This window comes from Apodemus sylvaticus, chromosome 12, assembly GCF_947179515.1.
Source record: "Apodemus sylvaticus chromosome 12, mApoSyl1.1, whole genome shotgun sequence".
NCBI classification, from domain to species: domain Eukaryota; kingdom Metazoa; phylum Chordata; class Mammalia; order Rodentia; family Muridae; genus Apodemus; species Apodemus sylvaticus.
Genome location: NC_067483.1, coordinates 100,173,619 through 100,196,372, shown reverse-complemented (window position 1 = coordinate 100,196,372; position 22,754 = coordinate 100,173,619). Strand labels below are relative to the sequence as shown.

General features: G+C 44.8%; 1 protein-coding gene across 1 annotated transcript in view; it reads left to right on the top strand.

Annotated features, from left to right (window-relative positions):
- Hhat (hedgehog acyltransferase) overlaps positions 1–22,754 on the top strand; it is a 253,385-nt gene that overhangs the window by 111,436 nt on the left and 119,195 nt on the right. The gene's annotated exons all lie outside the window — the stretch shown is intronic.

Sequence of the window (22,754 nt, the reverse complement as noted above, 5' to 3'; positions counted from 1 at the left end):
ATTTCCTTATGTTGAACCATCCCTGCATCCCTGGAATGAAGCCTACTTGATCATGGTGGATGATCCGTTTTGATGTGTTCTTGGATTCGGTGGGCAAGAATTTTATTGAGCATCGATATTCATAAGGGAAATTGGCCTGAAATTCTCATTCTTAGTTGGATCTTTGTGTGGTTTTGGTATCAGCATAATTGTGGCTTCGTAGAAGGAGTTGGGTAGTGTTCCTTCTGTTTCTATTTGGTGGAATAGTTTGAAGAGTATTGGTGTTAAGTCTTCTTTGAAGGTCTGATATAATTCTGCACTGAAACCATCTGATCCTGTGCTTATTTTGGTCGGAAGGCTATCTATGACCCCTTCTATTTCTTTAGGGGATATGGGTCTGTTTAGATGATCTATTTGATCCTGGTTTAATTTTGGTATTTGGTATCTGTCTAAGAAATTGTCCATTTCCTCCAGATTCTCCAGTTGTGTTAAGTACAGGCTTTTGTAGTAGGATCTGGTGATTTTTTGAATTTCCTCAGTTTCTGTTGTAATATCTCCCTTTTCATTTCTAATTTTGTTAATTTGGATACTTTCTCTGTGCCCTTTGGTTAGTCTGGCTAAGGGTTTATTTATCTTGTTGATTTTTTTCAAAGAACAAGCTCCTGGTTTTGTTGATTCCTTGTATTGTTCTCTTGGTTTCTACTTGATTGATTTTTCAGCTCTGAGTTTGATGATTTCCTGTCTTCTCCTCCTCCTGGGTGAATTAGCTTCTTTTTGTCCCAGGGCTTTCAGTTGTTCCGTCAATCTTCTAGTGTATGCTCTCTTGAATTTCTTTTTGGTGGCACTCAAAGCTATGAATTTTCCTCTTAGCACTGCTTTCATTGTGTCCCATAGATTTGTGTATGTTGTGCCTTCACTTTTGTTAAATTCTAAAAAGTCTTTGATTTCTTTCTTTATTTCTTCTTTAACCAAGGTATCATTGAGTAGAGTATTGTTCAGTTTCCATGTATATGTGGGCTTTCTGTTGCTTTTATTGTTATTAAATACCACTTTTACTTCATAGTGATCTGATAGGAGGCATGGGATTATTTCAATCTTCTTATATTTGTTGAGGTCTGTCTTGTGACCAACTATATGATCAATTTTGGAGACGGTACCACGAGGTGCTGAGAAAAAGGTATATTCTTTTGCTTTAGGATAGAATGTTCTATATATATCCTACATGAGAAATCAACAGAGGGAGTGACCCCCCACTCACCATCTTTGCTCCATAACAGAGCAGTCTGAGAACACCTGGTTCACCTTGACAACCCAAGTATAACATTTCCTGAGGCAAGACTGAGCAGGGCTCCAAAGGCACAAAAGAGGAAGGCAGCATATCAGTAATCTGTGCCAGAGGAAACCCAGTCATCCAGTGTCTCAGAAATAGCCCTAAAGGTCCACAATAGGTTGTGGCACCAGCCAATGATAATAAAGACCATCTAACACCAGTGAGAACTAGACGGCTAAAGGCAAGCGTAGGAACATTGCTAAAAGAAACCAAGGCATTATGGCCAGCTTGCAGATAAACCGCCTATGTTCTCAGGTCCTGAGCGCAGGCAGACCCCTGGAGATTTGCACCCCCAGAGATCTTAAGCTCAGGATAATACAGTACCTAGTGATGTTTTTCTGCCCTGGCAGGCCACAAAGATGGCCATGGAGAGTTGCTCCCTCTGCTGTTCTGTGCAAAGGATACAGGCCCCATGACCTACCAGCTGGGAGATGAACCACCTGTGTGCTCAGGTCCTGGGCGCAGGCAGACCTCTGGCTGTTTGCACCCCCAGAGATCTAAAGCTCAGGGTGATACAGTACCTAGTGAAGCTCTTCTCCAGCAGGCAGAGAATATGGCCGCAAGGATTCTCTCCCTCTGCTGGTCTCCAGGCAGGACACAGGCCCCTCACCCGGAGGTCTGGCAGACGAACCGCCTATGAGCTCAGTTCCTGAGCGCAGGCAGACCCCTGGCAGTTTGCATCCCCAGAGATCTAAAGCTCAGGGTGATACAGTACCTAGTGAAGCTCTTCTGCCCCAGCTGGCAGTGAATATGGCCGCGGGGATTCTCTCCCTGTGCTGGTCTCTCCGTTTATTGATTCTTAATGTTCATTAAACTCTAGTCATTGTGGCACCTGTGCATGTCATGTGGTGACTTACCTTGTCCCAAGGCATGACCCTTCCCCACTGGTAAGATACTGAAGGAAAATGTCACCTGTGCAGAACCTCAGATCCAGGCTGCAACGGCAGTGTCCCAATGTGGGTTGTCAAGTCTTTCTTGCCTTCTTCTCAAGCCTCCTCAGAGGCTGCACCTTGAGCCTCTGAGGCTTGGTTATCTTAGAGATGGTAAACACAGATGATAGTGTGTGAATCATGATACAGCAATGGTCAGAACAGCATAGCAGGAAGGATAATGAACCAGAGACACATCAGAAATGGTACAAGAATCCTTCACTTAAGCAGATCAGAGAAGGCTGCCTGGGAAGATGCCAAAGAATAGCAGCCTCTCACCTCCCATGCTAGGCATGGAACCCAGGGTCTTGGAATAGCAGCCCCTCACCTCCCATGCTAGGCATGGAACCCAGGGTCTTGGAAAAGCAGCCCCTCACCTCCCATGCTGAACATGGAACCCAGGGTCTTGGAATAGCAGCCCCTCACCTCCCATGCTGAACATGGAACCCAGGGTCTTGGAAAAGCAGCCCCTCACCTCCCATGCTGAACATGGAACCCAGGGTCTTAGAATAGCAGTCTTTCGCCTCCTGTGCTAGATGTGGAACCCAAGGACTTGGTAGGTAACACCCACTACTGATCTATACCTGCAGCCTAGTTTGGAGTATGGGCTTCATGTTTTGGTACTTTGGGTTTTTTTTTTTTAAAGATTTATTTATTTATTATATGTAAGTACACTGTAGCTATCTTCATACCCTCCAGAAGAGGGAGTCAGATCTTGTTACGAATGGTTGTGAGCCACCATGTGGTTTCTGGGATTTGAACACAGGACCTTCGGAAGAGCAGTCGGTGCTCTTAACCACTGAGCCATTTCTCCAGCCCCTAAAACTGTTTTTGTTTTTGTTTCTAAGACATGGTTTCTCTGTGTAGCTCTGGCTGTCCTGAAACTCACTCTGTAGACCAGGCTGGCCTTGAACTCAGAGATCTGCCTGCCTCTGCCTCCCAAGTGCTGGGATTAAAAATGTGTGCCACCATTGCCTGGTGGTACTTTGTACTTTCATGGAACTGTTCCCACAATGCCTATGGTATATACAAGTTGGTATTTATTTTCTATGGTAACTTTCACCAACTTTAGATGGTGAGCTTGCCATCTGCCTCCTACAAGGATGGGTGTGGATGCTTTAAAAAACGAACAAACCCAACTTTTGACTGAAAGGTTTTCCAGACTTACTCCTGTCAGCTTGTGGCTTGACTGAGCCGTGGTCTGCCTTTGAGGTCTGACTTTCCTGTCCTTATCTGGACTCCAGATGTGTGGGCGGTGGAGGAGACAGAGGCATGGGTCTGCTGTAGCTAGTGTCCGATCCCTGGTTCATGGCCTTGTTGAATAGCTGTAGCTAGTTATTCTGGTTAGTGTGTGAAACAAATGGAGCTTGCAGAGGGATGCTTTCCTCTTTCTTGTGAATCCTGGGGGTTTACCTCCTCTTTACTTAAAGGCAGCCAGAGCAAATAATACAAATTGCTTATGGTTGGGGGTTGAGTGACATCTCTACTTGCCAGCACCCCAGTTTCTGTGAGCAGTTGTTTTCATCCTCCACCACATGCTGACATTCCCAAGCAAAAGACTTAAAGACCCCAGAGTCTCTTCCTGTCTCCCCCTCCCAGCTCAGGAGTGTCAGGGGTGGGGAGACAGATATCTAACTGGTTGCTTGGAGCAGAGTGGTCCCCTGTCTGAGTTCTGGGATGGGCTAGTGCTGACTCCTCAGCTTCCTTGTTCCAAGCTTGATGGCCAAGCACAAGAGACCAGGTGTGTTTAAGGTTGGACGTGGTGGTAAGAACTGGATGGTGCCAAAACCAGGTTGTGTGCAGAAGGAACAGCAGTGATGCCTCTTAAGAGCCCATTCTGCTCTGAGGAGGAAAGAAAGAGCAGCTGGTATAGAGGCTGCGCTAAGTGGCTTCTGCTATTTAGCCAGCAGAAGATCTACATCACCCGCAGACGCTGAGAAAGCTGCAGTGTTGTCTCCCAGTGGTCAGTGGCCCTGGGGCACCTGGATAGGAGCACCATTTCCCCTGTACATTTATGGTCCTGAGAGAGAGAAGGAGAGGGAGAGGGACAGGGAGGAGGAGAGGGAGGTGAAGAGAGATATTATACTTGAGTCTTTTCAAGATAAAATTATATTCCCGCTTGTAAAGGAAAATGTGTAAAAGGGATTTGCACCATTTCGGTTTTTGTTCCAAGAACTATTCACGGGTTCTGGCAAGCTCCTCAAGTGTTCTCTGGGTTGTCAGGCTGGTGCAGCCTGCCTGAGATCACTCAGCTGTGGCTTTGACGTGGATGCGATAATGCTGTCTTCTCAGGAATGATGTAAGCTTCCCCAGAGCCTACTCTGTGATCTCCAGGCTAAAGAACGAGCTTCCTTTTTGGTGCTAGTGCGTCACAGGGCTCAGGCAAGAAGGGGCAGTCACATGGCAAGTGTGAGCACCTTCCTCTGGGTGTGTTATGGTGACTGCCAGGGAGTGAGGAGCTCCATCCTTCTTTGTCTTACACAATTTGGAGGAAAGACTTTCAGGAGTCAGAATAGCCGCTCACCAGAGAACTTCAGAAGACACTGGTGGGGATTTTTCATGTGTCAAAAGAAAAAGAAAAAAAGACAAAAAGACAAAAGAAAAAGGGGAAATGATAAATTTGGTAAGAAAAGATTGTAGAATAGAATGTCTTTGTCTCATTATGGACAATAGACTGTCATGTTTAAATTTAGCTTAGTCTAGCTTTGGCAAGAATGTAAAAACGATTTGTGTTTAAAAACATTTTTAGTTTCACTTATTTTTCTGACTTTTTTGTTTACATGCTTATAATTTTAAAACCATTAAAACTGTATTTTCCTATTTTTAAATATTGTATAAATTTAGCATTTAATCTATTTCAAATGTGTATTTTTTTCCTCGATAGCAAAATAGTTTTATTAAAATTTCCACATTTATTTGAAACACCATGCTTGGCATATCCAAGCCATTATTTTTGGTCAGGAAGAGGATACCTTGACATCTTGTTAGCATTCACAAGGGTACAAAGTGTGAATGCCGCCTTGAGTGGTACTGGGTGAATGGGTGGATGTGAGCCTCCAGGGCGACTCTTAAAACTTTTGAGAAGGATGGTGGAGTTGATATGGCCCTTAGAAAATAGATTCCTGTAGTGATTTTTCTTGTCAACTTGCCACAACCTAGAATTTCTTGATAGCCTCCATTAAGGAACTCTCTAGATCAGGTAGGCTTATGGGCATGTCTAGAGGGGATTGACTTAATTGTTAATTGATGTAGGAAGATCCAGCCCATTATAGGTGGCACCATTCCCTAGGTAAGGGTTTCTGAACTATACGAGACAGGAGACAGCTAGATGAGTGATCAAGCGAGGGTGGCTTTACTCTCTCCCCGCTCTTGGCTCCGAGTATGGTCTGTCTAACTGCTTGAGCTCCTGCTTTGACTTCCTCTCAGTGAAGGACTCTGGCCTGGAGTTGTAAGTCAAATAAACCCCATCCTGATAAAGTCAGGATGTTTATCACAGTATCTAACAAAAATAGAAAGATCCATCTCATATATGGACAGACTCCGCTTATAGCATGGTATCTAATATAGCACAGATTCGATCCTGTACAAGTGAAAGCACTTACATGAAAACACACCTCACCTTTCCAAAGCATGATTTGTTCTGATGGTGGGAAGGTAGACCAGATGGCTATTCACTTCTCATTTTCTCTTTTCTGCTCCAGCCTTTTCACAGTGTATATGGTATCTCAGATTGTTGAAAGGACTGTCATTAGCATGTTAGCTAAGCAATATAAGAGCCCTGCCTTTGGATCTCTCTTGCTGACACCTTATGACTGACTGGTTCATGTCTCTAGTTCTACAGCTTAAGAGTTAGGTTCAAAAAAACAACTTTGGGGCTTGAACTTTGCATCTCAGTGATGTCTGAGGCTTGGTGTATCACAAGAGCTACAATGTGGCTCTACAAATATAGGTCTTGCTACTTTGACCAGGCTGACCTTGAGATCTTGGGCTTTAGTATCCTTTTGCCTTAGTCTCCTGAGTAACGGAGACTATGGGTATATGTTGTAATTTTCACACCTTTTAAGGTAGATAGTATCAGTTACAAAGTGAACTACTGCAGGTCATTGTAGTGTTCATGGTGTTGATGAAGATGTCTGCCCACCCTCATTGCAAATATGTCTGAGATTGTGTGATGTTCAAGGTCTCTGGAAGAGTTTTCCTTGCATATTTTAAAAGTCAGGTAGTCAAGTGAAGGATTCATTCAAGGTAAAGGGCTTCCCAAGAAAAAGGAAGAGAGCCACCAGTGAGCTGTGCTTTGCCCATATTCAGATCTCTCGAGATTCCTTTGGGTTAACAACTGGAAATTGAGAGGAAGGTTTAATGGAAAGGTGGAGGTTCATTCCTGGGGTAAGGTCCAGGTGTCATGGGAGGAAAATTATGGTCTGTATTTAGTCTAACAGCTTAGAAACAGCAAAGCACATGTGAATTCTGAGTCTACTGAGAAAGCCCTTGCATACATGTTTCTAAACATACATGGAGGTGAAAGCCATTGCATATGTTTCTAAACACACACAGCCTGAAAGCCATTGAAAATGTATTTCTAAATACACACGGAGATGACAGTTCCAACGGAAACACTTGCTCAGTTACTGAAGATTTAATTTTCTTTTTACTTTGCAAATGTAACACCTTTTTTAGTGTTAAGTAAATGTTTTTTAATGATGGTATAAAGCATGGTCTTATTAAAACAGTGTTCTAGCTGAGCCTGGTATCTGTGCCTTTGTAGCCCTGTGGATCAGGTAAAAGTGACAGGCGCAAACCATATGCCACTTTATATAGGGGACTCAGCATTTCCTGATTGTGGCATTTTGAGGAGGTCAGTCCTGCATCTCAGTGAGGATACTCAGGATGATGTATGCAAACCACTTAACACTGTGCTCAGAAGCGGTGGGACTTGACAAAGACTCACTTTGTCTTTACCTGCTGGAGAGTCATTAGGTTTAAGTGTCTCTCTCCTGTCTCCTTGCAGTCTGTCTTATATGTTGTTTTCTCCCTGCAGCCTTTTTCCAGGCCCGAGTGCATTGATTATGAAACTTTCTGACCCCAGGATCCTCCTGCCTGGAGCTCTGCTCCTAAAGCCATGCTGGGCTGGGTCAGCGTAAATGCCTAGGTATCAAAGGCCAACTTTGACACTACAGGGTAGACTGAGGTAGGCAGTGAGGTATGGCGATTGGGGTCAGTGTGAAAGCAGCTGATGGGGAGTCAGCACTCAGAGGGGCTTATGGGATCTGTCTAGATTGCAGCCAATGGGGGCGCACACATGCACACAAACATGCAAGCACTCACACTTAGAGTAATTGAAGCAATAGCAGGCTCCAGAATTTTATTTTTTTAACCCATTTTATATGCCTTAGGACAAAGTTTTATTACCTCACAGCCACAAGTTACACATTTTCTAGACACAATCACCACAAAAGCATATTCTTCAAAACAGATTAAAATCATTGCATGAGGAATTACAATGGGATTGTTGAGAGTATATTTCTGTTTTGAAACTTATATCTAACTAAACAATTCTTATCTTTCTCTCCACAAGCTCATTGTAATCCCAAAGCAATAACTCTCTTGTCATATGCTGACAAAGCTTAAGCAGGCCAAGTCTACAGTAGCACGTTTCTCCCCATGCTTGGCTGAGGACAATCTGTACTTACTAAGGAACAGGTCATCTGTCTTATGTCTTGTTTTGACTGACGATAATTTCAACGATAATAATCATCTGTTCTCTGTTCTTGCACTCAGAATTGTTTGTTCTTTATTTATTACCTTTCTATTTCATGTTGCACACAGAAAACCTGTTACCACATTCCTAGATCACTAGACCAAGGTACTCAGTCCCAGAATGAATGCTTTCTTTGATTGTTAACTTGTCCAAAGCCTATTTTTCTTGCTACTACAGTTACCTGCTTGTAATACATGTAAGAGTGCCTTCAGTATTTTTTCTTTCTTACTCTTAGTTTTGCCAGTTTATGAGGGGCACATTCTATTCTTGATCTTAATTTTAAGCTTTTTATTAACTACCCTAACTTCCTAAAATTATTAAAATCAAGATACTTCCTAAAATTAGGGATTTTACTTTAGGAAGATAACTTTCTAAAATTATTAAAATCAAGATACTTCCTAAAATTAGGATACTTACTTAAATTAGGGATTACATAAAATTATTAATTCACCTAAACAGCATTATGTCAAGAACTTTCATCTTCATGTTGATCTACAGGAACCTTGCCTAACAGATCACCCAGGAAGTAATCACACCAGGCTATAGGCAGTGAAGGTCTCCCAGTGTCCATTCACATTCAAGCCAGATACGTGAGGCATATGGCCATGACAAACATGAGAAGGTACATTGGTGGCAAGAAGCAAAGCTGGGACAAGTTAACTCTCTAGGGCCATGCCTTTTCAGAGAGCACTCATCTTAGCTGAGCAAGATGGTGGGCTATCTCCAGGGAGTTCATTTGTCCATTGTAGTTCTTCCTTCATCGTTCCTGCCACCTGTGTGACATTTGTGCTCAGGAATATGTAGAATCCATGCTTTTAAATTTCCTCCCCCCGTCTCTCTGTGGTGTGTGTGTGTGTGTGTGTCTGTGTCTGTGTGTGTCTGTGTATGTACATACACATGTCAAATATCCTCCTGGATAGTGAGGTCTCACTTATCCATATATTCCCCAGTCCCCACAGTACCCAATATCTACAAGTTTCTCAAAACTGGATAAATTATGGTAGCACTGGCTTGATTCAGAAGAAACTGAGGTTCCACTGGTCAGCAAGAGTCAACAGAATTGGAAAGAAGCAGCTGCAATACTACCAGAAGTTCTTTGGTGTGTTTTTCTCTAAAAATTCATGACAAGGGAAGATCAGTGAAGAAAGCAAGGTGAACTAGAGCATTGTCAGCCAGGAGAACCACCCAGCCAGAGCATCGTCCACTGCTGGGTTAGACTTACACTCTTTCTAAACATCACGTGTCCTCTCAAGCATCTACTTCAGCAAACTTCATATGCCCTTCCACCAGGGAGCTTCCAAAACATCCCACCACGTCTGTTCACAGCAAAACAACTTCTCACGTGTCTGCTTCAGTCAAAAACATCATCTCACATGTCTGCTTCAGCAGAACATCGTCTCATAAGACAGCTTCCAGAAAAACATTACACGACACAACCGAGTTTCCAAAGAAACCAGATATTCCCACTTTAAGAGATTCTATCTCAAAACAACTAATAACAAAATGTCAATGAGGCAATGGAGGTGAAGGGTGTTAAAGTACTGAGAGACATGGCATCCATTTTTCCAAAGTGAATCTGACGGACTTTGTGAGCTGTTGTGTTCCAACCAAGAGCTGGGCCTGGGGTGTCTAGCTGGTGCCTGCCCCTAAGGGAAAGCCTCTACAGCGGATATTCTGAAGCTCCTTTGGTTGGGCATCAGCGACCCAGAACTACTGTATCATTCCTGTTTACTTGTGTTGAAGGAGTAACTTGACCTACAAACCCTCACTGAAGCAGTTCACTGACAGTGAAATACAGTAGTGCTCTCTAGGGCATGGGCAGCTTCTAGTTTCCCTGGTGCCAGGATTTGTATACAAACTGGACTTCTCACAGCTTGTAACCCACTGTCTCCAGACCTCTCAGCAATCCTGGGTTCCAGCTCCTTCCCTGGCTCCCCACCTCTCCTTCTTGTCCAGCTGTTGATGGTCCAACTAGCCACCTACCCTCCTGCCTTGGATTTCAGCCATGAAGGGCTGGATGAATGGTGCTGGCCTCCTCCCTGAGCTGCCAGAAATACATCTTTCTGGCTTCCCCTCAAATCTTGGCCTGATTTCTCTCATTGCTTGTCAGGAGCAGAGTCTGTTGCAGTTAGTGCCAGTGCTGGGGACTGCATTCCTGGTCCCAGGTTCAGACACTCCTCTCAATGTCTTGAAACGCTTTTCATTCCTTTGCTGGATGGACCGACCTTGATCATGGCCCCCAGCTCAGAAGTTTTGGTTCTTAGCTGATGCTGTGACCCATTGCTCATTCCACCTCTGCTGCTATTGCTTTTGAGAAAAGCATTGCTAGAGGTTTATTTAAAATTTGTTTCTATCTTTATGACTACTATACTTGGATTTGTTAATTAGAAAATATGGATTAAAAGTAACATAAATGGTTAGAAATGTTTTATACTCTGCGTGTTGACATCCACAGTTCAAACCCCCCTTGTGCAATTTTATATATAGCCATTGTTGAAGATAAATGTATCTGTTAACAAATTAAAAATAATGCCTTATATCAATGGAAGGACCTGTGTACTATAGAGATGCCTTTTTAAATGCAAAAGTGAGGGTAGCTCTTAGTAAATGGGACTGTAAGTCCTGGGTTCCTAAATAGTACAGATGGCTTGTTTATTGGGTGGTCATTTGTGGAGTGTTGTCTTAATTACCTCTTGAATTGCCTTCTTACATCTGCCTTTTGAGGGTTATAATGTAAGGCAGAAGCCAGACACGTTCCGCTTTTCTTCACACTACAGGTCTTAGAGCTCCAGTCTTGAGATTGAGATTCTGAACTGTCATGTATGGATGGAGTGGGACCCGGTGTGCAGCCCAGGAATAGTTGGAGTGACACCTCTTTAAGAGACCGAGGTGTTGGTCCAGAGCCCAGTTTTGGTCCTAATGGGCACCACTGAGCTCTGGTGGAAAAAGTTGTGATCAGTTCCTGACTGCATTGCATCCTGGCTGTCTGTAAGGTACTTTTGGAGGTTGCACAGACTACTGGGGTTTCCTGAATGAGTGCCTTCTGTGGTTTAACTGGAGTACATTCTATTATTTATATATGAAATAGATAACTAAGATAGTTACTTATGTGATGCGCAGGGCAGATGCTGTGCTCAGCAGGGGGAGCACATGATCTTCCGCGGGCTTTGCCCATCAGCTGCATCGATTCCACACACCAGAATTAAACCAAATTGCAGCTATTTTTTGCATCAGCACAAGAAACTTCCTGTGAGATGGGAAGGGCATGAGATCGTGCACAGAAGCCCTGGGCTTGGGGCCACCTGACATCTCTCTGCTGCAGTGATTTTTGCTTAAGTTGCTTCTGCTTGGGCCTGAATTTTCTTATTTGTGAAATGAGAGAATTCTGCCAGATAAACTCTAAGGTCCCTTCTGATCTCAGCAGCCTCTGGTTGAGTGGTGCTGGCGTGTCTAATATTAGCTCCTGTCCAGATCTGTGCCAGTCGAAACTCTGGCTGTTAATCCCATGTGGCTATTTAAATTCAAGTTTATTATAATTCAGAGAAGTTACCATGATATTGGGATGGAATATGGAGCAGATATTTGGTTTCTTCCGCTGGTTCCCAGCACAAAGCCTTTAAAACCTTTGTAGATACTCACACCAAGAGGATCTTTGTTCTGAGGTTTTTCTTTGAGCTCAGAGCCTACATGGATTGACCAAGACCTTTGTAACTCCCTGAGCACCAAGAGTAGGACTCAGCTCCAAATCCCTTAGAATTTCCAAGTGATAGAAACTTCTCATTTTAATAAGGCAAAGTCTAATAGACTCACAGCCAGCCTCAGGATGGGACCTGTTGCCAGGGGAACCAGCCATGAGTATAGAAGGCTTGATCTTGTCACCACCCACCCCAAGCCAGGCGGGAAGAAAACTGAGGATTTTGTGGTTCGTGGCGGCTGTGACACTTTAATAAAAGACCAAAGGAAAAGGCTTTTCATGTTGAAGACAATATGACCTAGCATCGAGAGGGGACACCTGGAAGGTGGAGTACTCAGAAAAGGCTAGCAGCTCCCAGCCTCTCTTTCCATGATTTCTCTAAGGAGCCTTTTCCACTAGCCTTATAATGAACCTGTAAACATAATATAAGGACCCTGCCCCTAACTTCCCACTTCTGTGAAACATCTTAGAAAGTGACCCAAGACTCCTATAGGTATTTTGGGATTGTCAGTGTTTAGCTTGTCACTCAGAATCACTAGTAAAACATCCAGTGGCTTGTCTCCAGTCTCTGAAGTGGGGGCTGCCCTGTGGTACTGTACCTGAGCCTGTGATATTTGCTCCCTCCATGTGGCTAGTTTCAGAATTAGAGGTTCGATCGTGGAGAGTCAATTGCCTGATGTTGGGGGCAGATCTCTTCCACGGGTGCTCACGGAAGGGTGCTGAGTTCCTCTCTTAGTAGGACAAACTCTGGAGCTCAGTTACAAAAGTCATTTTAAGTGCTCAGTAGGCATAGAAGCTACTGCCCATTCTGTTGGACGGTAGATAAGAAGCATTCTCTCAGGGATGGGTGACAAAGTAGGGCTTCTGCTTCTCCCCAGAGATATGCTGAGCTTCTGTCCCTTGTCTACCTGCTACTCCGATCACGAGCAACCACTTGAGAGCCACCTGGCTTGCCCCAGACACCTCACACCACACAGACACCCCCTCCCACCTTCCTAAACGCACTAACCCCGTTCTTACTCCTCTCAACAACTGTAGCTCAAGAACACACACCAAAGCTGAAACCTGAGATTATTCTAGAATTTTCTTTCTATTTTATATAGTTTTTCTTGTTGCAGCAGCAAGGCCTCCTGACAAAAGCAACATAAGAAGCAAAGGCTTATCTTGGCTCACAGTCTGAGGAGGTACAGGTCTATCCTGGCAGGCAGGGTGAGTCTTGGCTGCAGGAGCTCCAGGCAGCTGTCACATGACCATCCACTGCATCTGCAGTCAGGAAGCAAAAGAGTGAGCTGGGGCTCAGCTTCCCTTCTCCTCATTCAGCCCAAGATCCGAGTCTATGGCATGGTGCTACCCACAGTGAGGGGGTAACTGCCACCTCAGTAAACCCAGTCTAGCAGTCAGGCCCCAAAAGTTTGTCTCCTGAGGTGGTTCCACTGCCCATCAAGGTGACAAGTGGTGTTAACCATCACAGAGTCCTGGCCCATCTTATCGGTCATGACTCCCTTTAAATGTTATTGTATCTACCCCTTTTTCTTCATCCTGTTGGTAACACTTGGCAGGGCCTCTTTACTCTCTTACTGGCCCTCCAGTGTGAATCTCACCTGTTGTTCCTTTGTTCCAGGGCTTCCTGCATTCCCTTCTAGGAGTGTTGACTCAAATACAATTTAAAAACAGACACAAAGCTGGTCTAATTAGTGCCTTGCCTCCACATCACATCTGCAGCTGCCTTTGTGGGCACAGCTAATACCCTTCCTCAGCTTTCTCAGACAGGTCCTCTCCTCTCTGTCAAGCAGTCCTTATATCTGGCTCCCTATTGCCTCCTGTTCCCATTTTGTCAGGTGACCATAAAGGTCTGACTATCTGTGTCCCAGGACACCTGACTAAGGGATGGAGCTGGGGTTGGGGCAGGCCTTTGGGGAAGGTCTGCAAGGACTTTTGGGGTGACTGGTGTAAGGAAAGTATATTCAAAGCCCACAGTGGGAAGAGCACTATACATTCAACCACATCAAAGATATGCCTTCAATTCAGAAGAGTCTTGAGGTCCCTGAGGGTTTTCCAGGGGCCTGCCTGTGACCAGAAAGCTTTGGTGTAGCAGGCATGGGGAGGGGGAAGGGGTCTGCAATAGGATCCCAGGTGTTCATGGGAGCTTTGCCCAGAATTGGGTCTGCCAAAGCCATCTGGCAGAATAATTATGTCACAGCCCAGCTGCTGCTCATGCAGATGTTGCGTGAGCTCACTCTCTGTACCCTGCCTTCCTCCTTTTTGCTTTCTGTTGTCCAGAGTCATTTCTGTTGCCTTTAACGAAAAGCTCCTGAATAATGCGTGACCATAAGCATTCACACAAGGTAGCGGAGTACTTCACTCTGCACTCCCAGTAGCTCAGTGTTGAAGGAGCACATGGTCTCTGTTCTATTGCAAGGCAGACAAACTTGGGAAAACTCCAGTTATGTAAAATTTGTACTAACTATGGCAGTCTTTATAACAGAGATGGGCAGATCACCCACCAATGCAGCTTTATTCAGAGCACAAGGGAAAAAAAAAGAAGCAATTCTTGTAATAGTGTGAGCATAGTTGAAAAGTTATAGCAAGTTCCTAGGAAATGAGTATTTTAAGTGCTAGCATTTGCCTTTAATGATGCAGGTAACCTGACAAAAGGGAACTGGGGGTCGGGGGAGGGGCAGCAGAGTTCTCAAGATGGGAAAGGGGGAAAGTGCTCACATACTCTGTCTGAGCTTGAGTGGTAACTAGCAGGAACTGCAGGGCCACCACTCTGTAAACACTGGGGGCTGTGCAGATGCAAAACATCTCTTGCAGGAGGACCTAATTGAAGACTGCCTGAGAGACCAAGGATTGCTGATACAGACAGTGCCAGTCAATTGGGAGCTGCTGTTTAGAAGAGATGCTTTCTTGGGACCCATGGGACACGGTGGGAGGGTATCATCTGCCGCAGATGAGCTTGCTGTGGGTGTTTCTCACCTGCTCCTGGAGTCTGTGTTGATTCTGTGCCACCTCACCTCCCACCCCCAAGGGCAGGTAGTAGTCCAGGGCACAGGCAGCAGGTGACCAAAGCGCATGGATCCTTGCTCTGTGTTGTTTTTGTGGTGGAGTCTGGGAGGACAGTGCTCACACCAGGCTCTGGGAGCAGTGATCCCCTTGACTGTGACTCTCGTGCTTCTAAGACTAATATGTACCTCTAGTGGGCCCACAGACAATAGGCAGTGGATTTCTGTCATCTACCACACACCAGGAATAAACCTCAGCATTAGAGGCTTTGAAGAAACAATGTGTTAATATTCCAGAGAAGCAAATGTGGGTAATAATAAACTTCCCATTTCCCAATCATATGCGGAACTATGACAGTTAAATAGTGTCTGTCATCCTAGAATATTTGTATTTAAAGTATTTGTTAAACCAAAAAAGTGGAGGCTCTGTAGCCTTCCCATGCATTCAGGTCGCCATTGTAGATGGCAGGGTTTGTAGCTGAGTTCATGTTTACCCTTTTCCTCTGGTACCCTGAATACTTTCCAGTGTCATGGACTCTATAGTCATTTGGGGTGATGGCTGTAGTTAGGTACCAGCTCAGTTTCTCCCTGTTCAATGAGATAGGTAAGTCCTGTCTTCAGCAATGGGGCCTTGCTTACCTTCATTGTGGAGAGCAGCTGATAACCTTGGAAACAGCTTGAGTCATTTGGAGATTTCCAAGAGCCCCTTTGGCCAGTGACTCAATTGGATGTAACTCCTTCCTGGCACTGAAGTTTCCCCTGAGGGTAAGTGATGTCGGATAGGGGTTTGGCCTTCCCTGTTATTTGGGTGACTCCATTTAGATATCATATGTATAAAAGGAAGCTCTGGCTGGGGCTTATCCTCCCTCTCTTTGGATTGGCCTTGTTCAGTGGTTCCTACAACACTCCACTTTCCTATCTGCCGGGGTTACATGTGTGTACCACCCATGCTGCTGATAGCAGAATTTGGGGAATTGCAGGAATACCTAGAACGGTTCCCTAAGCTGGCTTCTGTTAACGAACACCATCAGTCAGCAGTGCCACCTGCTTCTCGGAGAGGGTTTCTACCCACAGGCTCTGACTTTCATCCATGTTGGCCAGTTTGAGGACTGTGAGTTATGTCCTGTTGGCTTAAGCTCCCACTCAATGAAGAGACCAGTCAGTGACAGGGGCATGCGGTCTCTATGGAAAGGACAGAGCCCTGAGCAGACTCTACATGGCAAGCAAGGGTCTTACACGGCAAGCAAGGCTCTCACGATGTTCTCAATAGAATCCCAAGGGAAGGGCGAACCTACAAAATGAAGCCACAAGAGAAAGACAGAGCAATTAACCCTGCGGATGGCTTCACTTGTGACCGGACCATTTGAAATGGAAACACTTAGAACCTGGGACCCTGGCATCTGTTTCTGATTGAGAGGTTACTTGCAGTCAGTCTGTTTCATAGAGTTCAGTTTGCATGTGTTTATGAACACTGAGCCTTTTGCAGTGAAATCCATTTTGGAAATTAAAATGGGTAATTATTTCTGAACCTTTTAATCATTTTTAAGCAAAATAATGAGCTGGAAAGCGTTTAGCTGAGGAAGCTCATCTGATTGCACAGGCAGATGATTCTGTGGGAACAAGATGCAAGCATATATTATCTCCCTTTGCTCCAGGGTGCCAGGGGTGGGCGTGAGGGCTCAACTCCTCAGGTCCTGTGGTTTTATGTTCTTACCTGATGTTCACAGGCCTGAGTGTCTACTCCTGGCTTTTCTATGCCTTTCTTGTTCTTGGACATGCTACTTCCTGTTTCTAAGCTTTTGTACCTCACTGGTGAAGTGTTTTACGGTTTAGAAAGCCTCTTTTAGCTCTGACTCTCTGCAACTGTAGGGGTCTTGCAACTTGACTCAAGTGGACACATTCTCTCTCACTAGTACCTGAGCAACCCAGAACCATGGTCTTCTCCAGGTCCCTGGCCAGAGCTTCCTTCTGTACTATAGTCTGGCCATAGGCAGAAGACTATGAAAGGACCAAATGGTAGAGGCTTCTAGAGTATTCTACACAATAGCTAACTAAAAGAACAAGCATTCCTGGTCTAAGCAGAAAGACAAGCCAGCTAGACATACCTTTGTCTAGGCCTCTGTGGCGGTTGTAGAATGCACGGGGAAGAGAGTAGGCTATGGACAATATGAGCAGATAACTTAAGGATGGTGTCTTAATCAACTAATGGGACTTTATTCTGCTTTTGTTTCCTGAGCTAAAATAGCTGGGATGTTTATTTTCTTGCCAATATTACCGTTACTCTTATTTTTTAATCAAGCTGGTTGAGTCACATCTTCCTGTCTAACAGTCTGTGACTTCCAGGATGACACTTTGTTAAGTTAAGGAAGAGTGCACACAAAGACCCATCTCTAACCTAGCAGTTATTTGCAATAGACACCTGCTGGGAATGTGAAACTTAGTTTTCTCCAGTGGATGTCACTGGGCCCAGCCACACTCTGGGGCAGGCCTCATGCCCAGGAGTAGTTGACCAACACAACAATACATTCCATGCTTTTATGTTTGGTAATTTTTGTCTCATTAATTTTCTTTTTCTTTTTTTAGATTGTCTTTTTTTTTTTTAAAAAAAAGATTTATTTATTTTATGTATGAGTATATTGTTGCTGTCATCAGACACACCAGAAGAGAGCATCAGAGCCCATTACAGACGGTTGTGAGCCACCATGTGGTTGCTGGGAATTGAACTCAGGACCTTCAGAAGAGTTAACCGCTGAGCCATCTCTCCAGCCCTAGATTGTCTATTTTGATATTTGCTTTTTTGTTGTTTTTCCTTTTTACGGAGAGAGAAAACATGAAGGTAGGTGGGTAGGAAGGTGCATAGGAGCTGAGAGCTGTTGGCGGGGGTGGGGTGGGGGGAAGAGTATGACCAAATGCATTGTCTGAAAATAAATTTTTAAATACTAATTTAGAAAAGGAGTGTCTACTAAAGTGACTGACCACAGAGCAATCCTTGACACCACTGAGAGCTGGACCTGGTAAACACAGGGACTTCAAGGAGAGGTAGATGTCTCAATGAGGGTGTTAGAGCCTCACTTCTTGGCCCTCCCAGGGTTCCCAGAATGCATTTCAGCATGTCCAGGAACAGGGGTTGGACAAGGCAGAGGTAGGTGGCATTGAGAAGCTGGCTGATTTTTTTTTTTTCTGGGGTTCTGAGGCTTCAGCAGTCATATGCCCCTGGCCATTTCTGGTGCTACATTCAGAACGGCCATGCCAAGGAAAGCATATCTGGAAACACTCCATCCCTAGGCACTGCCCCGGGCTTGTGTGGAATTGTTTGTGCTTACCTGAGCTTCACAGGTGACATCTACCATGTGCTGCCCTTATGAGCAGCTTCTGGCACAGGGTCTCACCGTTTATGAACAATGTTCTCATAATTGTGTTGTCAAGGGCAAACAGGTCAGTCAGTTCAGCTAGTCATCATTGTTTTAAACTGAGCTTCTCTGAGAGGGTCCTGTAGTCCTGCTAATGAAATTAATCTAATCAGAGGTTTGAGGCTTCTCGTAACCTTGACTTTTTGTAGGAAGGAAAGAAAGAATTTGATAATTTCGTTTTACTAAATTTCGTTAAACTGATGAGAAATCAATCATGGCTCCTTTTTTTAAAAAAATGAAATGAAAAGAGAAAAGACACAGCTTCAGTAACTCTGACCACACAACTACTTAGCATGGTATCTCCATGGAGAATACACATTGGTTCCCACATCCCTGTGGGAGGTAGACCAGAAGGTGGGAAGCCACCAGGGGAGCAACAAGTGTGGAGCTGCATGCTGAGCAGGTGCTGGCTGCTGGCTCTCCACTAGGGCTGCCTCTCCATGCTTGTTACTCTGGGTGTTTAGTGTGGCACTGCTGAGCATGCTGTTGTGGTTCCTGGGTGGCACCTGATCTCATCCTGGCTCTGCTGGCTCATGTGGAGCCTAACAATTTCCCCAGGTTTCTTGCTGTATCACTGTGCACAGGTGGCTTGTGCACTCTAGTCATACTTAACTTTGGCTACCTGTTTGTCCACCTACTCTTCAGCCTGAGTTAATCACTCTGTTTCCCTGCAGGTGATACTAGCCAGACATGAGGCCAGAGGCAGAGAGATGGCTGAGCACTTGTGCTTTCTAAGCAAGTCTTCTTAACCACTCCCTGTTTTTTTGTGGGATTGCTCAGTTGTGATGAGTTGCCAGGGAGGGGAAATGGGTTTCTATGTCTGGGAGTATGGTGGCTGCTGTGTACCTTGGCCCAGGAGAGTGAGCACCTATCTATCCAGACCGGAAGAGCATGCCTGGTTCAGGCTCCAGCCATGGTCTGCTGAATGGAAGGCAGTGCCTAGGTCACAGGGTCTCGTGAGGCCCAGGTCAGATGATCTGTTTGTAAGTAGTTTCAGAAGTGAATTCCTAGTGCATTAGTGAATTCCTGTGTGTAATACTGTGGGCCAGAGCCTGGGGAATTTGGTGACCCTTCTTTCTACTCTCTGAGGTGGGAAAAACTCTCCCCTGTTTTCAGGGGTATAAGAGAACCATGTAGCTATCTTACTTACATTGAAAGCTTGTTGGTAGTTTTCTAGATATTAGCTGGAACTATTGAGGCTGGATAGAAACATGGCAGAGCATGAATGGCAGGCAATTCTATCTACAGGTCAGCAGTCTGTCTGTTGGTCAATGTTTCTGTCTCTATCTCTTTATGTCTCTGTTTTATGTTTGTGGTATATATGTAGTATGGTGTGCGTGGTTGTATGTGGGGGTGATGTGTATGATGTGTTTGTGTAGTTTAGATATGGGTGGTGTATATAATGTAGTGTGTTTGTGTGTGTAAGTATGTGTACTATGTATGCATAATACAGTGTATGTGGTTGTATATGAAGAATATTATATGTGTGTATATGTGTGTGTGTAGTGTAGTGTAGTGTGAGGTATGTGTCCCTCTTGCCTTATACTGTATCTGTATGAAAAATGCAGCAAAGTTTCAGTTCAGAATCTGGGGATGTGGGAGAATCCCTGTGAATTGCATAGCAACAGACAGACAGGAATAATATGCCAAGCCAACAGCAGGGACCATGGGAATACACGCAGAGGGTCAAAGCCATAGCATGACCCTGAGCTCTGAATTATACTCTGAAGCAGCCGGGGGTGCTGCAGTTTAACTGCGGCCGTATTCAGCTTCCCCTCTGGGAATAGGGTCACAGGCATGGATTTGTCAGGTTGCTTTACTGGATGTTGATGGCTACCCAGTGACTGACTAATGTAGACACCTTGATGTGGCTAAACCTTTCTACTGATGGAAGGGAGTTTTAGAGTTTTGTAAGTTCCTTGGCATCCAGCTCATAAAGTCTGTGAGCACCTAAGGGCATGTTCTGTGGCACTTGTACACATCCTTGTACCCCCACCCAGCCCAGACCTCTGTACTAATTTTCTAAGCTGTTTTCTACAGCTCTCCCCACTGTACTGCATTCTACAGGCCTTTACACTGGTCATTTTTTTTCATTGACTATGGTATTTATGTCCAGGTTCCCAGAGGGCAGTCAGCTTGTATGCAAGGGAAGAGCAAGCACTACCTTGCTGTAGGTGTGTGTGTGTGTGTGTGTGTGTGTGTGTGTGTGTGTGTGTTCAAGCATCTCCCTGCTGCTAATTGAATTCTTCCTTCCTGTTCTGTGCTATTTGCTCTGGGGCTGAAAGACCCTCAGGGGAGGGAACCGTCCCTTCTCATTCAAGTTGGAGATTTCCTCTATCTGTATTAATAGCAAGTTCTCCCTAGCAGAGACCATTTAAGCTAGGTGTTTGCTGTGAAGTGGGATCTCTAAGCTTCATCACTGCTGATGTTTTTGACAGATTACCTCCTTACGTGAGATGCTGTCTATGATGGTTACCTTCAAGTGTCAACTTAATACAACCTAGAGACACCCGAGAAGAAAGTCCTTTAAAGAAAAGTACAATGTTTTTACATTTTAAGAATTTCACACTTGCACAAAATATATTTTGGTCATATTTCTCTTCACTACTAAATCCTCTCAGGGACACTCTGAGCTCCCTACTGTGTGCTGCTCAAGTATTCATGGGTATGAGATCTACCAGGGACCACACCCTTAAAGAAAATTGACTCTCCTTTCCCCTGTATCCATCAACTGGAAAGATCCCTTCAGCTAGGGGTGGGGACACATGAGCCCTTCCTCCTCTGTGCCACAGTGTGGTTGACTGGCTTGATCCTGAATAGGTCTTAAGCAGGCAGCCACATGTTTTAAGCACATGACTGCAGTGGTCTGTCCTGTCCAAAGATGCTGTACTGCCTTGAGTCCTGCCACACCTCTGGGCCTTACACTCTCTCCCCTCCCTCTTCTGCAGTGATTCCTGAGTCTTGGTAGCAGGATGTGCTGTACAGGATGTCTTTATGATTGAGCACCCTGTGGACATTTTTTTCTGCACTTATATTAGTTTCTGTGTTAACCTCCACACACCACAAAGAAACTTCTCTGATGAGGTCTGAAGCTGCACTAATCTATGATATACACATGGGAATTTAGAGTTTAGCAAAATGTAGTAGTAAGTTCATCCCTAGAGACTATGAGCTCCCCATACATGGGTTTAAGGCAAGATTTATAGTATCTGCCATATGTTCATGTGTTTCCTTCTGTGGAGTGTGTGTTTAAAATAAAAGCAGTTGTTTACTCCTATGACGTCTGTGCTGCTGTTGCACCAATGGACATGTGGGTCTTTTGCAGTGAAGGTGTTTGCATATGTGAATCTGCAGAAGGATTTTTCTAGAAACTCTTGGGGTGCCTGCTCTTGCCAAGCCCTTTCCTTAGAGAACCATCTTGATTATAAGGGCCGGTGAGGTGAGTCTGTTAGCCATGTGATAACCTCAGCACTACATGGCCATATCTGGCTCTACTGACAGATCTAGGCACAGACCTCACTCATGTAGCTCTGATTTAAGATCTGCCAAGTGAGAGTGTTTTGGCAGCTAGATTTGTCAAGAATTTTGGAATCAGGAGGATGCCATGTTTGGTAGTGAGACCGGAGAAAGGAAGCCACAGGAACTGTGAGTTGAATGGAGCACAAACTTGTTCTGGGAGAGGCAGGAACTCAGAGGAAGCAGAGGAGCTTATCATAGAGAGAAGAGAGAGGGCTGGGGCCTGGAGAAGCAGGGAGGGCAGAGGTAGGGGACAGTGGCTGTCTCAGTCTTTGAACCCTGTCCATCGCCCTTGAGGTAAATCCTCCCAGATGTGAGGAGGCATCTGTCCCTGCCAATGAAGGAAAGTGTTTTGTGAAAGGTGCTTCTGAGATCACACAAGACTTAGGAAGTATGGCACCGTGCAGTCTGTAATTGGAAAGTTGTTGGAGTGAAATAAAAACTATAAACCTGATTGTGGGGACATTGGCTTGCTCCACGGGATTCTCATTTGTCACTGACTGGTCAGCTAAAGACTGTCATGTCAGCTTAGTGGTTATAATAGCATGGACGCTCACAGAGGCGTCTGGAGAGAGCTGAGTAGTGAGGACCGTTGCCAGGGATTGTTAGTTCTAATTTAAGCAATAATCCTGTAATCATCAAAGATGTTCTGGAGCAGTCTCTCCCAGGTAGCATTTATCATTAGAATTATAATTGCAGTTTACTTTAACAACAAATGTTGAGGGCTATGAACATTTGGACCCCGTTGCCAAGGGAGATAATGGGGGTTATGCCTAATTGCCAGTGCGGGTTTTCTCTCATGGGACAAGTAGCTGGTGTTTTTCTCACCATGCACGCGTGCTTGTGCACTTAAGCACATATCATGTGTGCTGCACAGATATGCATGCTCTGTATGCTTGTTTTTAATGAAAATAAACTTTATTTAAAATGATCAGAGATGGTCTGAGTGACCTTTCTAAACCACAGTAAGGACTGAGACTAAGCACTGAACCAGCATGGGTGCTAAGAACCTAGCAAAGGGTAGACACTAAGTGTGGGACTGTGAAAGGCAGCTTGTCTTCTGGTCTAGCTAGGTTTAAACCCCGGTGACCCAGCAGGTGTTCCTGCAAGGGATGGAAGGCCATTTGCCACGCTAC